This window comes from Cygnus olor, chromosome 14, assembly GCF_009769625.2.
Source record: "Cygnus olor isolate bCygOlo1 chromosome 14, bCygOlo1.pri.v2, whole genome shotgun sequence".
NCBI classification, from domain to species: domain Eukaryota; kingdom Metazoa; phylum Chordata; class Aves; order Anseriformes; family Anatidae; genus Cygnus; species Cygnus olor.
This window is the reverse complement of record NC_049182.1, coordinates 4,148,578-4,168,895: the sequence shown is the minus strand read 5'-3', so window position 1 is coordinate 4,168,895 and position 20,318 is coordinate 4,148,578. Positions and strand designations below refer to the sequence as shown.

Here is a 20,318-nt window from a genome sequence, read left to right as displayed (position 1 = left end):
TTGCCTATTTTTGCTACTTTTTTTTCTTTTTTTTTTTTTTCTCTCTACCACAGTTTTATATGCAGCCTTCATATTTTTGAGCTCTTTATGGTTCTTTATGATCATTTCTTTCACACTTCCCTTTCTCTTTTCATTTTCTTCACTCTTCCTATAATGCTTTTCTCTTGCTCATATAAACACACTGAGCTCATATAAACGCATAATGAGATCCTTAAAAAAGTAGCAGTTTTCCTGGAGAATACCGAGACAGTCTGGAAGCAGTGCTGCCTCATGGGCAAAGAGTCCCAAAATGTTTTGCAACTTCAGAGGCCAGTCCTGGCATCAGCCCAGTTACATATGGTTAACATCATATTTTAATTTGATGACTTGTGTGAAAACAACAAGAACTGGGGATTTATTGTACCAAACAATCTTCCAGCTCTTGCTAAACCCTCTTTTCATTAAAGAAAATAAAACAAAAGTATTGATGTATAAAGATGAAGACAATAAAGATGAGCCACAGAGGAGCTGTAATGGTTTGCATACTCATAAACCCTTCTCAGTCTTTGCGGCTTCAGTATTTTCCTATGGGGAATAATATTAAGAATGTGCTAGAATGCAATACTCTCAGATAATGTAGAGAAACAATTTTCTTTCTCTCTGCCACTATATTTTAGGCATGAAGCTTAAGCTCTCTAGGGAAGCTGATGATTCTCTTCTGCAATAACTTGAACCCTTATGGAAAACCAAATGCTATTTTGCTCAGGCACCAAATCGCTTGAAGTTAGCATGCGTAAGCCGAAGTGTTTTGGTGGAGAGGGAAGAGAGCCAGTAGGTCTGGCAATAGTTGAAAGAGAGGTAAAAGGTGCAAAACAAGGTTAGCATTGGTGTCTGCCAGTACCTAGGATGGCTGCACAAAAATTGCAAAATAAGGACTGCATGTCCCTGCTGCAACAATAGGGTTCTGTGTACTTGATTTTCAGAATCATTTTCAGGCCTTAGGATACTGGAGGTGACACAGACTGGCTCAGATCCACTACAGGCCGTGTATTGCTGTATCTACCCCAGTACAGTCACTGCTCAAGAATAGCAGGGGCAGGCCCTAGTCCAGCAAAATGGTCCTGCTGCTATGAACAATCATTTCAGTCATGTGGAGAATTTTGCTTTAAGTAGGTCCTTGTGCCAGGGACAGTATTCTGCAAATGTATTCTGACCACGTGCTGGTCAGAAAATGGACACACATTTTAAAAGAATTCAGGACATGTTCCCCTGCTTTAATTACTGAACTCTCTATGATTACAGGATTATAACAACAAAGAAAAATAACTCCCAAACCTAAAAATACTCTTAGGGGCATGAATTGTAAGGGAGGAAAATGCCTTACCCATAGTGACACTCTCCTGAAATGTGGATGACGCAAAACTTCACCTTGTGTCAGCAAGCATGGTGCTGGCAGAAAGGGAGGCAGACAGACAACAGCTTTATTTCTCACAGTAACCACTTTTGAAGTGCTTGATGTGTTTTTAGTTAACTCCAGCCAAATTTGAAACTCTATTAAAGGAATCTGAGGAATGCTTCACTCTGCGTGGAAATGAAAGACGAGTGCTAAGTTTTTAAATGCAGAGGACAAGAAGAAGAGAAGAATTTGCTCATGATCTAATGCAGCCCAAGCACTGTCAGTTCCAAGGCGTGTAGGAGGGACTGAATCCACCAAGGGAGGAGGAGACCAAAACACAAGTGGGAACAAAGCTCTGGCAGAGAAACTACAGGAGACCCAGAATTCACCCCAGACAAAACAATCAGAATCTGCCAAGTGAAATTCACGCTACGGTGAAATTTATGGAAGGCAAGCAGTGATTTGATTCCACAGAGAGTAGAAAAAAATCTGCTAATATTTCAAGAAAGAATGCTTGGGGCCAGGAATATACACAGAACTAAATGTCAAAGTCCACACAGGAAGTAGTACATGAGGTGGCACACAGTACCATATGTTGAGCCAAAATCTGGCCAATGTTTGGAAAGAAATGCAATAATGGCAAAGACCTACATAATTTCACATGCCCCAGCAGAGCATGTGCTGCGTCAAAACCCATGACAGAATCATTAACAACTCCGAAAAATTCTTCAAAGAAACAGTGCGTTACACTGCAGGAGAAGATGAATGGGCTATCTGCCTGAGAGGAACTGAGATGTATTAATTTTAGGTCGGATTCTGGTGCACAAGCCACCAGGATGCCAAGATAGTACTGTTAGCAAAAACAAAAACAAAACAGAATAAGTTAAGTAATGGTGGCTGGGGGCATTTTAGAGAGGAACTCACACATTCTCTTAGGAGGGTTAATCAAATCTGCAAGGACATCAATTTGAGAAAAGCTACAGATTGCATTTGCTTCAAGGAAAAATGTTCCTTTTTGTTTGATTCCGGCTCTTAATGATGCCAAGTCACTGGAAAAGCAAGAAATCCAAAACAAGTAAGGAGGATATATGAATATCTTCCAGGGAAAGGAGGAAGTTTTCAGAACACATTAAAAAACTGACAGTTCAGCCCTTAGGAAAGTTCCTCTCACCTTAAGGCAGAGATTTTAAAAAAAAGGTCAGGATGAAAAGGAATAAGACACATTGCTCATTGGTCTATCCCAAGAGAACTATTTCCCTGAGATTAGAAAAAACAAAACCTTTTCCTTGTGAATAGACTCAAAGAAACTAGCCATATAAACTAGAAATGTTTTTCAGCAAGAGACAGAAGTGCCTGAAACAATGCACCATTCTTCTTTGTGTAGCATCAGGCTCTGAGAGGGGTCTGTACTGAGGGAAACAAAACATAAGCAGTCAAGGTGATTTTTAGGGACTCTTTTTAGATTGATTAGATGGTTTCTAGAAATGTTCCTGGCTCTATACCTTTGATCCCTCATTCTTGTACACTCAACATCCCTTCCAAGAAAGATGTGTCTTCTATCCCTCGTGAGTGGATTTTTTTCTTTGTTTGAGTTTGTAGAAAAGGTAACATTTTTTTTTTTTTTTTTTCATGACACAGAAGATTTTCACCAAAGGCAAAAACTCTGTATCAACATAAAATCTCCAAGCACCACTGTGTATAATGAAAGCAACTGAATTAATAGACCACACAAATAAAATTAAGTAGATTCCATGCACCATAAATAATAAAAGAAACAATGAGAGAAGGTCATCAAGTGACACCATAAATATGTTCATCCAACAAATCAAAAGGAGCTATGATAATTTCTTGAATTAATTAACTATGAAAGGTTATTTGTGTTTAATATAACTTCTGAAACCTGAAAGTTACGATGGAGATGGAATTTGACATTCCAGGTATCAAAGTTTGATCTGGAGAGCTCTGGTTTCAGGTAAGAGAGCAATATTACAGACTTAAATACAGGTTAGCCCACATGAAAACCAGATGGTCTGTCTTGTGTAATACAAGCTACCCACACTGACATCTATGGGGCTGAGAAAATGAAAACAGTGCTGCTCTCTCTGGACCTGGTTTGGATCTAGCAAATATATCCTGAATTGTTAATCACAGCAAACTGTAACCAATTTTGCAGTCTAGGACACTACGATAAACAAGGTTTTTCACAGATTTTTTTCAGACATTTGTGAGTTCTTTCACTCTGGAGACCACTAGAGCAGAAAAAAAAATAATAAAATAAATAAAAAAAAGGGTAGCAATATGCTCAGATACAAAAGGAATTTTTCACTGCAGCCAAAAGTTTAATATTTTTCCATAAGTATTTTGGGATCCCAAAGTCAGCTCAAACTGAGTATAGACAAATTATTGCCATTGCCAGAGGGCCTGGCAAATAACCTGTTGAAAAGATCATTTTTCCTCATCTACAAGTACAGGATTCTTAGTTTCCTGCACACACTCTAGAGCATTTGACAGAAGTGCAACAGAGCAAAGTACAGAGCTTGATTATATACATGTTTTCCCAAATTCAATTCACAAAAAGCACTCCATGTGACCTCAGATGAAATATAACATGCAAGTTTCAAAGCTACAGCTGAGATCCCCCTGAAGAGAGACATTAATACTATTAGCAAAAGTCAGGTCTGCTTGTTCCTAGACCGTATACTCTTTTTAAGGAGATTATTAAACTGGTAAAGGGGCAGGGACATTGAACCCCAAGGCTTTATAGGAAAATGCGTGAAGATGTACACAAATGGGACTTTAGAAATTGAAAAATCTAAGAGATGGACTGAAGTCTGGCCTCAAATGAAGAACTATTAAATGTTCTCACCTAGTCCAGCAGTACAGACCACACTGAATGTAACATTAGGAGACAGTCACCATCATATTGATGCCAGACAAAAAGGATTGCCTAGCCTCTGCTGTCATCTCCAATGGAGGGATTTAACAACAATGGCTTGAAACAACTATATTGTACTCTGTTCCCCTCATCAGCTTTCTTGCAAAATGCTACAATTAAGTAGACAATCCTATGTCTCAATTTATTTTTCTAGATATGCAAATACTGACATGCTCAATAGGCTGTTTAGTACGTGTGATTTTAAGCTATCAATTTTAAATGAGGCTTCAGAATCCTGAACAATATTTCTCATTACTGGTAGTTCAGAATGTTGTTGGGTTAAAGTGTCAAAAGAATAAAGACCCTGCTGAGATGGACTGGATTTGTTGCCACACTTCATCATGAAATTAAAAAAATAGTTTTAGCAAAATGTAGGTCATCATTTGCTGACATTTTTTTCAACAGAAAATTGAAGACCTGCTGCCTGGATGTTCAAAAACTAAGCTGCGCTCATCATAGACATGAAACTAAAAACTCACAACAGGAAGTTATAAAACTAGCAGTATGGTTTGTGTCCGACATTTATCCCTCAGCTCTCACCTGAGATGTATCTGGCACTAAATCCCAGAAAGAAAGAAATAAGGACACCAAAATCTGACTCCTGGTTTACAGTGGTGATTTGGTTTGCCTGTATTAGGGATGAATGAAAACCGTTACGATAACTTCCACCCCAAAATAGAAAGAATATATAACTAAGATCAGGTGATTGCATCCTGGTTTATGCCCAATAAATATACACTGACAAACTCATGGGGAGCAAAATGCTATTTAAGATGGGAAAGCACTGAGTAATATTTATTTATTTATTTATTTTTCCCCTCAACTGGGTGGAAAAAATACAGTCCCTTCCCTCTTTAAATGAAAATACAAACCACCCTTTCAAATGGTGGGATATTTGCAACAGATGCATTGCCATTACAGCATTGGACCGTGTGTTATCACAGAAAAATCATAACTTGCAGCCTTCATAAATAAATATAAGGAGTGAAATGGGATGAAATATAAGGAATAAGCAAAATGTCTGGTGAGATAAAGATATTGAGGCTCAGATAGCTTTCAAAAATCAAATTCAGTTTTATGCTGGGCCTAAACGTCTCCCCATTGAACATTTAAAGTTTATGCTCATGGTTTTTATTTCAATTTGCACTTTTATTAAATAAAGATTACATATTTAATTTTTCTCACAGAAGCTGTATAAGAATTTCAGAGAAGTTCATGGTAATGTGCTGAAAAAATGTTTTAGAAATTTATATTGAGTTAAACAGTATGAGTATTTTAGCAGTTTTGCATTCATTGGCCTGAATGTTTCTGTTTTACAGTGATGACGAAAAATAGAAAAAATATCCTAGAGACAACAATGTGCATTATTTTACTTATTTCTAACAACAAAAACAACAACGAAAAAGGTTATTGGGAAAATTATCCATAGCTTATATTCCCTAATTATTTAAATATCTTGTACACTTCCTAAATGCAAAGTACAGGTTCTTAGAACAGCCTTTGTTCGAAGTTCCGTACATAAGTCATAGATATTAAAACACGGACACTAGATTCTTCAATGGAGACAAATAGAGTATAACATAAAACAATTCATAGACAATGTCAACAAATTAATACTTTGCCTGAAGTCTGTCAAGAATTGTGTGTTAAAATTATATTTCAGTTTTAGTTTAGAAATCTGTTTTATAAAATGAAGTGTAAGATAATTAAAATGAATCAAGTTCTTTAGGGCCCAATTTTTAGAGTTTTTAGTCATCTAATCATTCCATGGAAGTGAAGAAAGGCTTGAAGTTGGTAGCATACATAGTTATCCCAACACCTAGGCCTTCAGAAATTATAGGAAAATTACTTCCCACATTCTCTCTTGTATCAGGGGCTGGGGAAGGAAAGAGACAGGAAGGACTCTGGCTTAATAAATATAAGATGAATATAAATAAGTGTTGTCTAGCACTAAGATCTAATAGACTGTGCAGTGAACTCCCAAAGGAGACATTGCTTGAGACTCTTAAGAACAGGATGATTAAGGCATTGGTGAATATACCCAGGAGAGCTATCCTGCAGTGGCAGAGAAATGGGTTAGAAGACAAAACAGGTAATTTCTAGCAACTTCAAGGTGTGGAATTCCATCCTCAGCAGCCATTCGGAAAACTCCAGAGAGGCAAGGTTATTTCCTATGTACATAAAATAATCACGTATGGGAAGCAGAAACTCCTGTACTCAACATATAAATGCACACAGATGTGTGATCTTAATACAGAATATAAATAAACAGTGACAGAGATGCTTAAAATATATACACAGTAGCTGACAAGGTATTGCCCTCAATGTATCTGAATGCAAAATGGGATATGGCTGCTCTGTATTGTGTTGCTTTTTATTTATTTTTTTTCTGCATCCTTCAAGGGTTGAACAATTTTTGTAATTTATTTACTTTTAGCATTAAATGATGCCAAGGTTGAATTTACATCTGATCCTTAATCCAAATGGACTTTTGTAACAATTAAAATCTGTGTTTAAAATAAAATCTTTCAATATTGTGACATTCAAAAAGCAACCAAAGGTTTTCGCTGATTATAAGTAGAGAGGAAATAATGTATTATTCAAGCTCCAGAGCTTGTTTAATGCAAGATCAATTTTGTTAAGTGTTGCTTAGCAATGGATTATGAGTGCAGATCCTGAATATTAATGCAGGATGGGTATGGCAGCAATTCCTGTGAAAGTACACTTTAAAAAGGAAAGGATTTTCCAGGGGAACCACAGACAAATGAATACCTGCAGAGTCCCATAAACAGAGACCTCACATCTTCTGGACCTCTTGCATCATTTATTGAATATTAAGCCACATAGCAGGAACTTTTTAGATCATCTTTGTTGTTTGCCAGGTGTGTTCCCAAAATGCTGACAGTCTGCTCGTGATCCCTGAGGCAGGCAGCAAAATTTTACAGTGGCACAGTATCACATCAAAGCAAGAGGATCAAATTTTGGTCTCCCATTAGGAAGACGTGAGAGTTTCATAATACTTTGTATCCACAAACCAACATATCAAGATGTTTACGTTCATTGTTTATATAAGATTTTATGTCCTTGTAGACAGTGGTGATGTACTTCTCCCTCATAATTAGATCAAAGACCTTACCTTCTTGGCATTTGGGCATTTGTGTTGTTATAAAAGAAGGGACCCATCATAGAAGAGCCTACAAGCGGGAGAGGCTATGCTCTGAGAATGATGGACTACTGGAGAGAAATAGAGGCGCAGCAGCCACAGAGCCATGGAAGATTTGCACCTGAAATCGAAGTGCCAGGGTGGAATTGCTGTGATTGAGATTCCTTTCACAAACTGGATCTGCTGTCATGAATTTGAAAATAGTCTTCTCCGACAACACTTTAAAAAAGCACTAACAATACTGCTTTGTTTTAAAAATAGACACCTCTATATTGATGGTTGCAGTACAGTTTGTAACGTAGATTACAACTTCAACTACAGCTTTGGCAAACCGTAAAGATGGCAGAATATCATTTTGACCTTTTAAATGAGATACGTTCTCTGCTGTTATAATAATTGGCTACTTGAATTTCTTGTTTTTTCTCCACATGAAAAAAAAAACCAACAAATATTTTTTATATTATACTATTGTTAAAATCTTCTCCCTATTTGTTCTAAGCCCTGATTTGATTAACTAACATTTCTTTTGTCAGTTCACATACTTGATCATATAAGAGGAAGCACATTAAGACTGTTCTGTAAGCTATCAGATGTGTCATAGTTTTCCTAGCATCTGTCTACATGACTCTTTTGGGATTTTGATCCTATTTTTCTAAGTCTATCTCTGCTAATGACATTAATTTATAAGAATCTTCTTTTTTGACTCTCTGGTTATTGTCCATTTTTCGTGAGCAGGTTCTGCCTAATAAAATAATAGCTTTTCAAGTATTTCTTCCTAATTCTCTACTTTCCATGCAACTTAGGGCATCCTACTCATGTGTTTTCCTCCCCTCAGACTCAGTTTTATTTCCTACATCTCATTTTCTTCAAATGTAGTTTTAAATGAAGTACTGATTTGCTTTCCTGTATTTGGGGGACTGAGAAGAAAAATATATGTAGATGTAGATGTGAGATTGTTGATCCTCATGCTGCTTTCAAGTAATAATTAGGCTGTAAACTTTTCAGGACAAGGGCAGCCTCTCAGTCTACATCTGTTAGAGCAATGGGATCCGGTAGCCGAATGCTATCTTCAGCCATAACATTAAAAATAATTACTAGCATTTATATTATAACATCAACCAGGGATTTCACAGTTCATACATAAAATATGAGACTCTTCTTGCCAGAGCCTTAATAGCAGGAGTTAGTTCAGTGAAGTGCTTAAACATAGATATGACCTTGTGAGTAAACCTATGGGGAACTTACAAAATTCTTTGGGTTTTCATTAAAGCTCTTTCTCCTTAACTTGGCAAGGTGTTTTAGAATCCAAGAAAAGAAACATGGCTGTAAAACAAACGCAGGAGACATAGCCATCTTTGTAGTAACTTTGTTCCTCAGCAGAAAGGAGAATAACTTACCTTTAAATTCTGGAAAGTTTTTCTAAGGTTAAATATCAGACAAGCGTGATACAGTATGTTAACCCAACCATTAGTGATTTGCTTCTTCCAAATTCTGCTGCTGAGCTAAAATGTTAAGTAATTCACACTCAGAAATTCAATAAAGAGTTGGTCACACAGCTTCAGAGAAACCCGATTACTTGAGATCAAGATAGTCTGACTACTCAGGTCTCAGATAAGGAGCAAAAATCTGCCAGGCTGTTTTTTTTTCTTGTATTTTCTTGATTGGTAAGCTCTAAATAGCATTTACGCTCTCTTCCACTCTCACACACTTACATATGGGGCTTTTCTTGCTTTGTTTCCAGAAAGGTGCTTTCATTCCCTGATAATTTAGACATTTATCTTCCATTAGACTTCTTGCTTAGTTTCATTTTCCTTATGTCTCATACAGTAGGAAAGAAGTTGAATACTGTGTCAGCCTCTAATACCTGGACGACAATTTTGCTAAGGAACTGGCTATCATGAGTATGTTCAGGGCCCTCTGCTGAATGAGTTAGACATGTTCAGCTATGTCCAAGTCTTGCAAAGGTAACGCTTGAAGAATTATTTTTTATGAAAAGCTTTTCTGGCTCAGAAAACATTGTCCACATAACCACTGTTGTCTGCAATAACAGAAGCCCAAGTTTCATGCTTTTGAGTTCCCTCTGTTACATGTAAGAAAGGGTTTTCGTAATGCAAACTGTCTCATGACTTTCTTCACCACAGTGTCGCTGTGTTCGCTGTGCACTTGCTGCACACAGCTGTACATTCTTCCAGCAACCAGCAGACACCTTCCATATCCATCCAGCTACACACGCACTCCCCACATAGACACTCAGTGAATGAGAAAGCTTTTCTGTGAAATGACCACCTACCTAAAACACAGTTCCTGTCTTCGAAATTCAGGTCTGCTCTACAATTAACATTTGCCACCTCCTGTCTTCAGTCCCGGTAATAACTGCTGTGACGTAGCTATGTACGATAAATTAAACGATAAATAAACCCTGGGTCAAACCGGATGCTGAATGTGATTATGGACATGGCTCCGCATTTACAAAAAAAGTCAGGCAGGCCTAGTTCTGGAATTCGTATTTACAATGTGCAATACTTATTCATGAAAGCAGCCTCTCTGAAGTCACTATCTGTATTCTTTTAGTGAATATTGCTAAGTGAATATGGATATGAAAAGCAGTTTTTAAAACGATGTAATTTTTCTCCAAGAAGAAAAAGTTTCCTTAAAGGTATACAAGTAGCTGAGACAGATAATGAAATAAATAAATAAATAAAAAATCAGTCTCTGAAACTCCTAAATGCTACGACTTTTAATTACATGTGTCAAATTAAGACTGCGTCATACTGAACTTGCACATAATCAGACTAGATTGCAGAATCTAGCCCATTATTCAGTCTACAATTTACGACTATGTATAGAACTTCATCCCAGCATATAGGATGCATATATTTCATTGCATCCATTGGCCAGAGAGAATGGGAACACAGCTTTCACTTCATTACAGAGAGATGGCAGCCTAAGTATTCCCTCATCACGCTCCTGTGTTTTGATCACATTTCTGTTGTTACCGTAACCTGTTGACTATAAACAAATTTAGGAACTGCCTTAACACATCGGCAGTTCAAATATTCTTTATTTGTGTGGGAGGCAAACAAAATTCTTTTTCCTTTCATGCATTTTTCTATGAATTGTGTTTGAAGAAAAAAAAAGATTTACATTTGTATGTATTTATTTTTTTATCAGGGCTGTAAGTTTTTTGTAGTTGTCATCTCTAACCCTAAAAACAGTGTTCTAGTTTAACTAAAGAATTATAGTGTCACCTATGTGGCTGTACAAAATGTCCATCCGTTAGCATGTAAGGTCTGTGTTTAACATCTTTCTGTTATATTTGTCCCTTTTTGTCTTCGATGGAGAATCACACACGTTTTCTGTTAGTCAATTGTTTTTACCTTTCCTGTAGTTCATATCCTTCTAAGTGTCAGCACACACTTGTATACCTCAGAAGTAGTAACTGAAACATTCTATTTTGCATAGAAACTGAGAAAGCTTTTGACTCTTTTTCTGGAGAAGTTAGTTCCAAATCTCTGACTGACTACTTAGAAAAAGTGTCTAATTAGCACATAAATCACATAAAATATAGTGGTGCACTTGTCTTATGTCAGAGCAGGCATTTAGAGCCAACATTTTATTCAATCATGTCCAAATCCACAGTGGTCCTTTAACATTAAGGAAAAGATATTAAGTAATCTTTTATCAAGCCATCATGTCTTCATCAAGACTTGAAGAGAAGGCACCAAGCTAAATCCCAGTGACACTGGTTAGTGGAAACGCTTCTGCTAAATCAGATCCACTGCTGTGTGAATACAGATTTGGTAGCTTACAGCTATATCTTGCAGTAATGAAGGCTAATTCAGGAAAGAACTGTCCTGTACCACAAGAACACTTTTTCTATTAAAGGATAAGCTTTAGAAGAGTCTCATTACCCCAGTGCTGCTGAAGCAATAGGTACTAACAACAAGGCTGGAAGCTTTCAGTGAGGAAAGAAAAAAAAAAAAAAAAGAAAAAAAGCCTCCTTTCTTGAAACGAACAAGCCATCCATTATACTATTACTCCAGGCTGGATCATCAGCTAGTATAAGACACCAGACATAATTAAAATCAACAGCGGTATGCTGATTTACATCTGCTAAGGATCTAATCCTCTGCTTCAAGCATCCAAATCCCAGGTGGAACTAGGAGGTAATTTAGATAAGAACCACCAACTTCACTAAGAGCTGACATAACTGATTTCTGAGGAAAGATATGCAGAGCTTTCCTAAAGGATGTCTCACAGCATATCAGGGCACAGGGTGATAGGAAGGCTCTATTGCTTATAAGGATTTGTTTCCTTAGAAAGGAAGAGTATCAAGAGGGGAAAAAAACAGATGAAACTTGGTGATAGGCAAAAATTCAGAAGGGTAAAATTAAAAGGAAAAGGACTACATATTTTCAGTAGCTACAGTAATTTAACATAGAATAGTTTTGCTAAGAATAATGATAAAAATATGTGGCTATAACACCATGAAACTGGATGCAGGTACATTAAACTTTAATGGGATTTTTCTGCCTTCTTTTTATCATATGGGAGCTCCATATGATGTTATTTTACTTACGTTGTATTCTTATCCAAACCACTAACATTACATGTTAATAGGCTTGAAAAGGCATTTATCTGTTTTTGCTTGGATTGTTTTTGAGGCAAACCCTGTTATTAAGCTATGAGACCCCAGGGGGGACATAGATGCAAGTATTGCCTAATGCCCATTAATCTATTTTGGTATGAACTGCTTCATTGTCATTGCTAAAAAAGGCAAATTCCTGAAAGGTGAGCAGGGCATATTGTTGTACAAGATGAAAGAATGTAAGCCCACTGACAAGATTCTTCCACCAGACATCCAAAATGCTGTATTTGTTAGAAACATGAGCAAAAACATAATGATTTGTTTTCTGCTGGATGCTGCAGGTGCTGAGGAAATGGAAGGAAAAGTCCAACATCTGTTTGTGCTCCTTCAACAGCATTGTACCTTTCAGAGCCAGAAAAGAGAGAGAGAATGTGTGAAATCTCACCTCAAGTCTTCAATTCCCTGTTGCTTCTCCTTAGAAAGACATCTGGATTAGAGTGATAAAGAATACAATATAAAGTCCCAGAAGAATTGTAAATAAGCAAGTGCAATGGGAATATCTGAAAGGCTCTGCCAATTTCATTTTAATGATGGCAAGCATGGAGTTAAACAGAAAAGACTAATTATAAAGAGAGATAGACAAAAGAAGGGAAAAATTTTAAATTGAGATTTTGCTGGAAGTGGTGAGATAAAAGCAAGACAAGCACTTGGCTATATAAATACAGTAGTTACTTGAAATAGAATGCCTGAGAGTGTTTTATTAAAACTGGGCTTTTAATATAAAAGCAGGGTCTTATTTAATACATATTCCTCCTAAAGACTTAAAGCATCCTCTGTCCATGTAGGCTGCATTCCAAGGTTATCAGAAGACCTGTTGCAATGGGCTGAACTCAATTTAGCACATGCTTTTTGTATGGCGAGTGGATGTGAAAGGGATTCAGCAACACAAATCTGTCTGTGTTCTGAATGTAAAATTAACTTTTGTTAAAGATCTTGCAAACCTCAACTACAGATGCACAATACTGATACAGACAGGCAAGAGAGGATGACCTCTTTGTGTCTATTTGAACTTTGTATTCATCTTTTAATCACAAGGAATGGTACCTACAGTGATATACCAAACAGGAAGACATAAGGAACTAACCCCCTGTATATTTAATTATATTAATATTATGTTTTATATAAAATTTACCAGTGTAGTACCTTTTAACATAAGAAAATACTGTATGCCCAGGAGATTTTTAATCATGATTATGATCAAGAAAACTTCAAACTGCAGACAGGAGGTTAGAAAGGCCAGGCATTATAATAAAAAATGCACTGTTAGGATCCACAGAAATATATGTCATTTCTCTGTTAAGGAAAAGAAATCAGATCCCACCGTCATTTGAAAACATGGCATAACACAGGAATAAATCATGAATAAGACAGTTTGCAAAAAGGCCTATCATATGCCTGCCCTAAGTATTTGTGCCCTCAGTATCTGCATGTTTCTCTGACAGGAGATAAGACTGTTCTCCTGGCCCTGTTAGCATTTGTGCAGACTGTTCAAGAACCAATTTTCTAAAGGGGATGATTAGGGAAATCATAGAATCACCATAATAAAACAGCTTCTAATGATATCCTTGCTCCAGTTCAAATCTCTTCCCCACAGGGAAGTTCTGAGACCCATCAAAAATGGCACCATTTCAACCAAGTAAGACTTCACTACAGGAGAGAAAGGGCAGGATATTTTATATGGGCCCAACGCACTAGATATGCCCTACCAAGCAGTCCAGGATTTAAAATATGTTCTTATACTTATACATTCTGTGATTAAGAAAACAAAGACGTGTTTGATATTACCTAGAAATATATATATATACACACATATTTTAAAGTAGAAATTGAATTTTAAAAATATTCTTTTCAACCATTCATATTTAAGGTTTATATTTCCTGGCATTTTCATGACTGTTTGTCCACCTACTCCCCTTCCCCCTGCCCCTCCTCTTCCCCCAGGAACTCTCAGAACATATATCATGTTTTTCTTTTGCCAGAAAGTGAGAAGGGAAAGATGGACATGGTTGACCTAATAAGGCAACAAAAGACAGTATCCGATGCTTTTAGCTCATCCCACAGTTGTGGTTATTATTTACTTAGTTCAGTAGGGTCTGGAGCTTATTGACATTACGGTCTCCTGTTCACTTGAGGCACACATTCTAATGAACTCTTGTTATGGTCAAATAAGCGGCTGGAGGCAGTTCCCCTGAAAATTCATTGTTTTTAGATCCATTTCTATATAATCAGAGCTCCTGTGTCAGCACTCACAAGAAGATTGTTTCAGCAGCTAAATTGTTATGAAGCGGGGATATTGCTTCCTAATCAAATCTCACAAATTCAGAATTACCCCAGTGGCCAAGAGTGCCTGGGTAGGAAACCAAGAATACAGCACAGCTTGCTTAGCTTGTGTCTTCATCCCCAGTGCTGATCTTTTCTTGAACCTGGCTCTTAATCTGGGACTATCAGGTTATTTTCTCCAGCCTTTGCCTTGAATTGCACACTACATTTATGAGATGTCCCATATGGAATGGGCCCATAAGAGTACAACGTAACACACTGTCTGGAGTCAACAAGGTTCAATGTTACAATCTACAAGCTAAGACTTGTACATACTGCATTAAACTACAGCAAGACCCACCTCTTCTCCTTTCTCCAGAGCACAGTGGAGAGATTCATTCCCCTGTAGGCTTTCTAGTTTGGTCTTTGCAGTGCTTTCCTGTGCCAAGTCCTATAAAACACAGTAAGGATTTGCTGTACAGTTTGTGGCAAATTGTGCACATAAGTCACCCATCAGGTTGTAAATATTTTTGTTAGCTATGTGGAGAATAACATGTAATTACAATGTAGTCACATTCGTGATCAGTAAAATAGAGTTCTATGTAATAGACGTATTATGTTGTGATAATCTGTCACACTTTTGAGCATGCACCCATATCTGAGTTAGCATGCCTGAAGACATTTTCTGTAAGACAGGTACATCTCAGTGTTTAGAACAATAAAAAGGCTCTTAAATTCGGTACTTGTGCCTTTTTATGCATGAAAATGTACTGAGCTTCTTTTCCTTATATACGTATAAGAAAGAGAGAGAGCACATTCACTAGAATGTTAAGTACCGCATTCACTAAAGTTAACTTAGGGAAATCAAAACTAGACAGCACTGGGGAAAAAAAAATCAAATTCTGAGAATTTAAATCAAAAGCAGATCCCTGTATTAGGATTCTGCTGGAAGAATTCAACGTGTGAGAACAGAACAAAGAAGCCCCTGCCTGAGAAAACAAGTAGCACAAAAGAATAGGAGTATTTCATAAGATAATTCTGTCACCCAGGAGCAGACTGTTACTAGAATCAAAAGGGTTCACTGCATATATTAAGGCACAGTCTAGATACTAACACACAAATGTCCACATTAAGCAGAAACTAAAGGGCATGAGATAATGAAGTGAAGGTGGGCAGGTGAATCCCTAAGAAGCAGGAAAGAAACAGCAATCAACTGCAGCAAAAGTGCAACAGCAGAGTGAGGGGTGGGTGGAAGATTGGCCTTTACCCTGAATCCCAACAAAAGAGAGAGAACATAAATGAGAGGAAATAAACCTTCCAGGTGTCCTGCAGGGATATCATTGATTCAAAGCATCATTTGGTTTTCACATAACTCAGCGCACAAGTAAGCAAGATGGCTTAAATGAAAAGGTAGTGTGGTTACTAGGAAGGAGCATCAGGGAAAAAGTTGGTGGTTTTTACATTCCCTTTGTATTTATTTCTGTCAGAAGGGAACCCAAGTCATTTTCTTGGCATCTCAGGGTGACCTAACAAGTTATTTTTCAAGCTGTTTTCTCTTCCTGTATCACAACTCTTCCTCCATTCTGTATCATTCAGGGTTTCCGTCGTGTTTAGAGGTTGTCATTTGAATAGTTTCTAAGCAGCACATGGATTGCCACACTGGGGCAGGTTACTTTCAGCACCCTTGTGCACAGCTGTGAGACTCAGCGGATGCATTTATCCACTTTATATATGCCTCGGTATGGTGGCACAGCTGGCAGTATTTTCCTATTTAGGTGGCAGCAAAGGTGCTTTGAGATATGAGCCACAGCATCATGTTGGGAATTGCCCCATTGCCTGCTTGAAAAGTGGAAGTCTTTCTTGTCTTGACTTTGGAGCAAAGAAAAGAACTATAAAGTCTCAGTGGTGCAAGCAGCCCAGTTGTTTTCTCAGAAATGTATGAATCTTTATTAGGAAAACAAACATTTCAAACAATGCAGCCAGGTAATAGGCTCAGGCTATTTGGCAAGTTATAGACATTCTCGGAGAATCAGAATCTTTCAAAAGCATGAGAAGTTTTACTTTGTTAGGACTGGTGGTGCGCACATGTTGCAAAGCATCAAAAAGAAAGAGATCTGGCATGGTTTCTTAGAGCTGAATTATTTACATGAAAGGCTTGTGAAATTAGATCCTTACTCCATAATGAAAAGACTCTTTACAGTGATATAAAACAAAATGCTTTCACAGAGTGTATAAGTCATTCCTGTATTTTATCTTTGTAACCCATCTGCTTTAATCTCATAGCATGACGTGGACGTCAGGTGAGTCCACAAGCCTTTCAGTTTTCAGGGGAAAAAAACAAAACAAAACAAAAAAAAAAAAAGAAAACCATCTGTGACGATGTGTATGTCAGAAGTAGAAACTCTTGTAGAATTATTCCCTTCCTTTGACCATTTTCTTTGTTTCACAACGATTTCAGCTCCATTTCTAAATAGTGGTATAACATGGTACAGAAATATAATCTATACCTTTGTTAGTTGAACTAACAAGGTTAGTTTACTATCTTTTATTCCTTAGCATACCTCCCAAAAGCATAGGTTAGACTAGATGTACAGCTGAATGCTGCTGACCATCATTAGATCAGCATCATTTAGAGTATCATCTGACATCCGTTCAAATCTGTTATAGAAAGGTAGCAAATGATACAAAACACCAGTCTGGAGTATTTGGTTTTGAGCGAATTAACAGAGGAACAGAAATCAGAGAAAAGTTCTAATTAGCAAAATCACAGGCCATAATTTGTTCCTTAAGAAATGACCCAGAGTTAGAGGACTTTGGATCACCTTGGTTTGCATTTTACTGTATTTTCCTCCTCCTCACTCACCTTTGTAGGCTTCCCTCTTCTTTTGCATTATTCACAGTACTGCACAGCTCTCAAGGAAGCTGAAAGTGAGCGTATTCTAACAGTAAACTAGAAGAGGGATTTTAACCATCAAAAACCACTTGACCTTCTGAAATGAAATCACTTCAGCTGGAGTACTGAAAGTCCAGAACATAGCAGTTTTCAAGGCATAGCTTATGATAGCTCTACATAGTCTGCACACAGAAGTAGAGAGATAGTATTCCAGAAAGAACATTTCTGGGTTCTCAGATGACAGAGTCTGCATTTTAACGAATCTGTGTTGTGCACTGTCCAAACATTTATTGTGTGGCTAGTCAGAACTAACACAGGTTTTCGATTTTTGTTGTTAATGTACTTTAAAAAGTGATGGAGTTTTTTTGAATCTTGGAAGCTGTCAGAAAAACCCTTTACACTTGGTCAAACAAAGCATTTCAGGCAGATTTAGATAAGATACATGGTATTCAGATTTTTTTTACTTTTTATTTTTTAACTTTAGTTTACACCATAAGATGTACTTTATGGGCTTATCATAGGCCCCTGGAGCTCCCCAACTGCCTGCTTAGGGAAGAGTCTTTTGCACTGGTTTGTATTAAGATTTTGTATTCCTCACTGAATATGATGTGACAATAGTAGTGGAAGCAGGGGCCTATCGGCCTATATTGTTATAAGTCCTGCTTCATACTCTTTATATTCTGAACTCTGCAAGCAGAGCAATTCTGAATGCTACAGCACAGACAGGGTGATCACATCCTAAACACTTCAGAAGCTTGTAACCATGATGCCAGAGGCTGTCAAACATATTTTTGACAGAAGTGTCAGATCTACTTTCTCTCCTCAATTACAATAAAAAATAATAGATGCACTGAGGGATATCCAGAGATTAAATTCAAATTCTGATGTTTACTTGAGACATTTCACTGCATTAATCATCTCACTTTGTTAGCTAACTTTGCCTAGTACCATTAAGTAATAGCATTTTCTGTTCATCCATGGAATTGATGCCATTTGTTACTTATTTGACTATGAAGAACCACGTAATGAGTCTCCAGAGATGTTTTACGAGAAGGGCATAGGTGAACTTAATCTAAGCAAGGTGATTTATATTGAACTATTTACCTTTGTTAATTTGGGGTAAATAAAGAAAAGAAACATGGGTTTGGATTTAGAAAACAGATTAAGAAAGCAAAGAACTAAATCTGCTTTTGCACCTGAAACATTTCTTCCCTTTATGCAGGTAAAAAGGTTCAGCCTAGCTTAGTGAAGCTCAGATGTTACTGGTGAACCCTTTTTTTCTCAGCAACATCTGAAATGCTAAGCTGTGAAATATCTTCCCTATCCAGCCTCTTCTTACAAAACCAGCAGAAAAGCATAATTAATCAAGTATCAGCCTCTTTACACAGAACCCATTACCATCTTTAGGAATAATTGCTCCCCTAGAAGTGATTCTGTAAATAGCAATGCATGTTACTTGATACTGTCTCAGCAAATATACTCCAAGCAACAGTAACCCAAGTAAGCATTGTAGATATCAATAAGTCATCCAAGAACAAGGACAAATGAAAAATATACAAATGGCAAATGTTTCTTATAGCAAGTTTTAATATACCATCACTGCTTAATCTGAAAGTTTACTGAGTTTAACTTGGGATATTTGAATTTCAAAATTCAGTAAGAAATCTGTTTTAGGTACTAGAAATCTATAAAATAGGAATCAAACAAGTATGGTTGTTTTCTTTATAAGCAGATAGCCTGAAAGTAAATGCTCAAGTCTGCATGCTTTGAACCAAATCTCCAGATGGCATCTTTGTGCACAAGCTCAGGAAGACGCTTAGTTTTACATCTTCAGCAGGTCTGGGATGTGAATACCAGAAAGAATAAGACTTCATAATATAAATATTTGCAAGTTGTTGTAGTATTTTAGTACCTCTAAAAATGGGTAATGAAGCCCTGCTGTTTATTGTAAGGCTCTTACTATTCTCAAATGCAGCATCGATCACAACATCAGTAGCCGTTCTGATATTTTGCCTTTCACCAAAACACTAGTTGAAAGACTGGACATCAGCTGCAACTCAGGCCAAATTGCAAAGCAAGATCCAGTTTGCTCATGTCTGACTTTCTGAAATCTGAAAAAGAAGAATCCTGATTAGGTCTGGAATTCAATGGCATCTTCTCTTGCAATAAGAACCATTGAATTTGAATATGAATATTTTGTTTTGACCATTTTTGTCTTTTCAAAGTAGGCCTTATGACTGTTAGGTTTGTGCTTTTTTTTTTTTTTAATTGAAGATTTAGCTTTTTAGATTTTATTCCTTTTCACATGGCTGGAAAGACTTTAGCTAATTATTTTTGAAAGAAGCTTTTCTGCTTCACCTCTTTTAAATGGAGTTTTTAGCAAAGAAAAGAACGTAAAAATAAAGAAAGCAAATAGTGGGGATTCAATCTGTCTGGTTTGTTTCAGAGGCCAGAAGAGCCAAAAATATTCAAATCTGTAGCCCTTCCTCCCCTGTAAATGTAGCTGAAAACCACTGCAAAACAAAGAAAAAAATAAATTAAAAAAAAAAAAGGAAAAAAAAGGAATGAGTGGTGGGAAATACATTAATCTATTTTAAGAGAAGAAGAGATTGGTTAACATTGAAGACTCATCATAACAAAAGCTGAATTGAAATGATTCCCCTCAGGTTCTATTGGGAAGTTTGCTCCAGACAATCAACCTCAAAGACTCATTTTACTCTCTAAATATGGGAACATTTAATCTCATCCTGTATTCGTGGGATGCATCTATAGCTGTCACAGCTGTGACTGTGATGTAACTTACTTAGACCTGCCTTGGGTTCATGCCAACTAGCTCGTGTTGGTAGCAACCCAGCTGAGAGAATAGGGCTAGACACTCAGTTCTTTCATGGTATTGCAGCTTATATTGACTGCCACAATACTGCAGCAATCCCACTTCTGGTACTATGATTACACAGTTAAATCTAATTTGACTGTATTGCAGCAAACAGATTACAGGGTTGGCAGATCTGTGTAGGAGAACAAACAAATCCAGGAACAGATATG

At 37.1% G+C, this 20,318-nt stretch overlaps 1 long non-coding RNA gene across 2 annotated transcripts in view; it reads right to left on the bottom strand.

The window, feature by feature from the left end:
- LOC121077805 overlaps nt 1-20,318 on the bottom strand; it is an 88,211-nt gene that overhangs the window by 2,976 nt on the left and 64,917 nt on the right. For both annotated transcript variants that reach the window (XR_005824320.1, XR_005824319.1), the window contains one exon: nt 14,742-14,831. This is a non-coding gene — a long non-coding RNA (uncharacterized LOC121077805). The remainder of the gene's footprint in view (nt 1-14,741; nt 14,832-20,318) is intronic.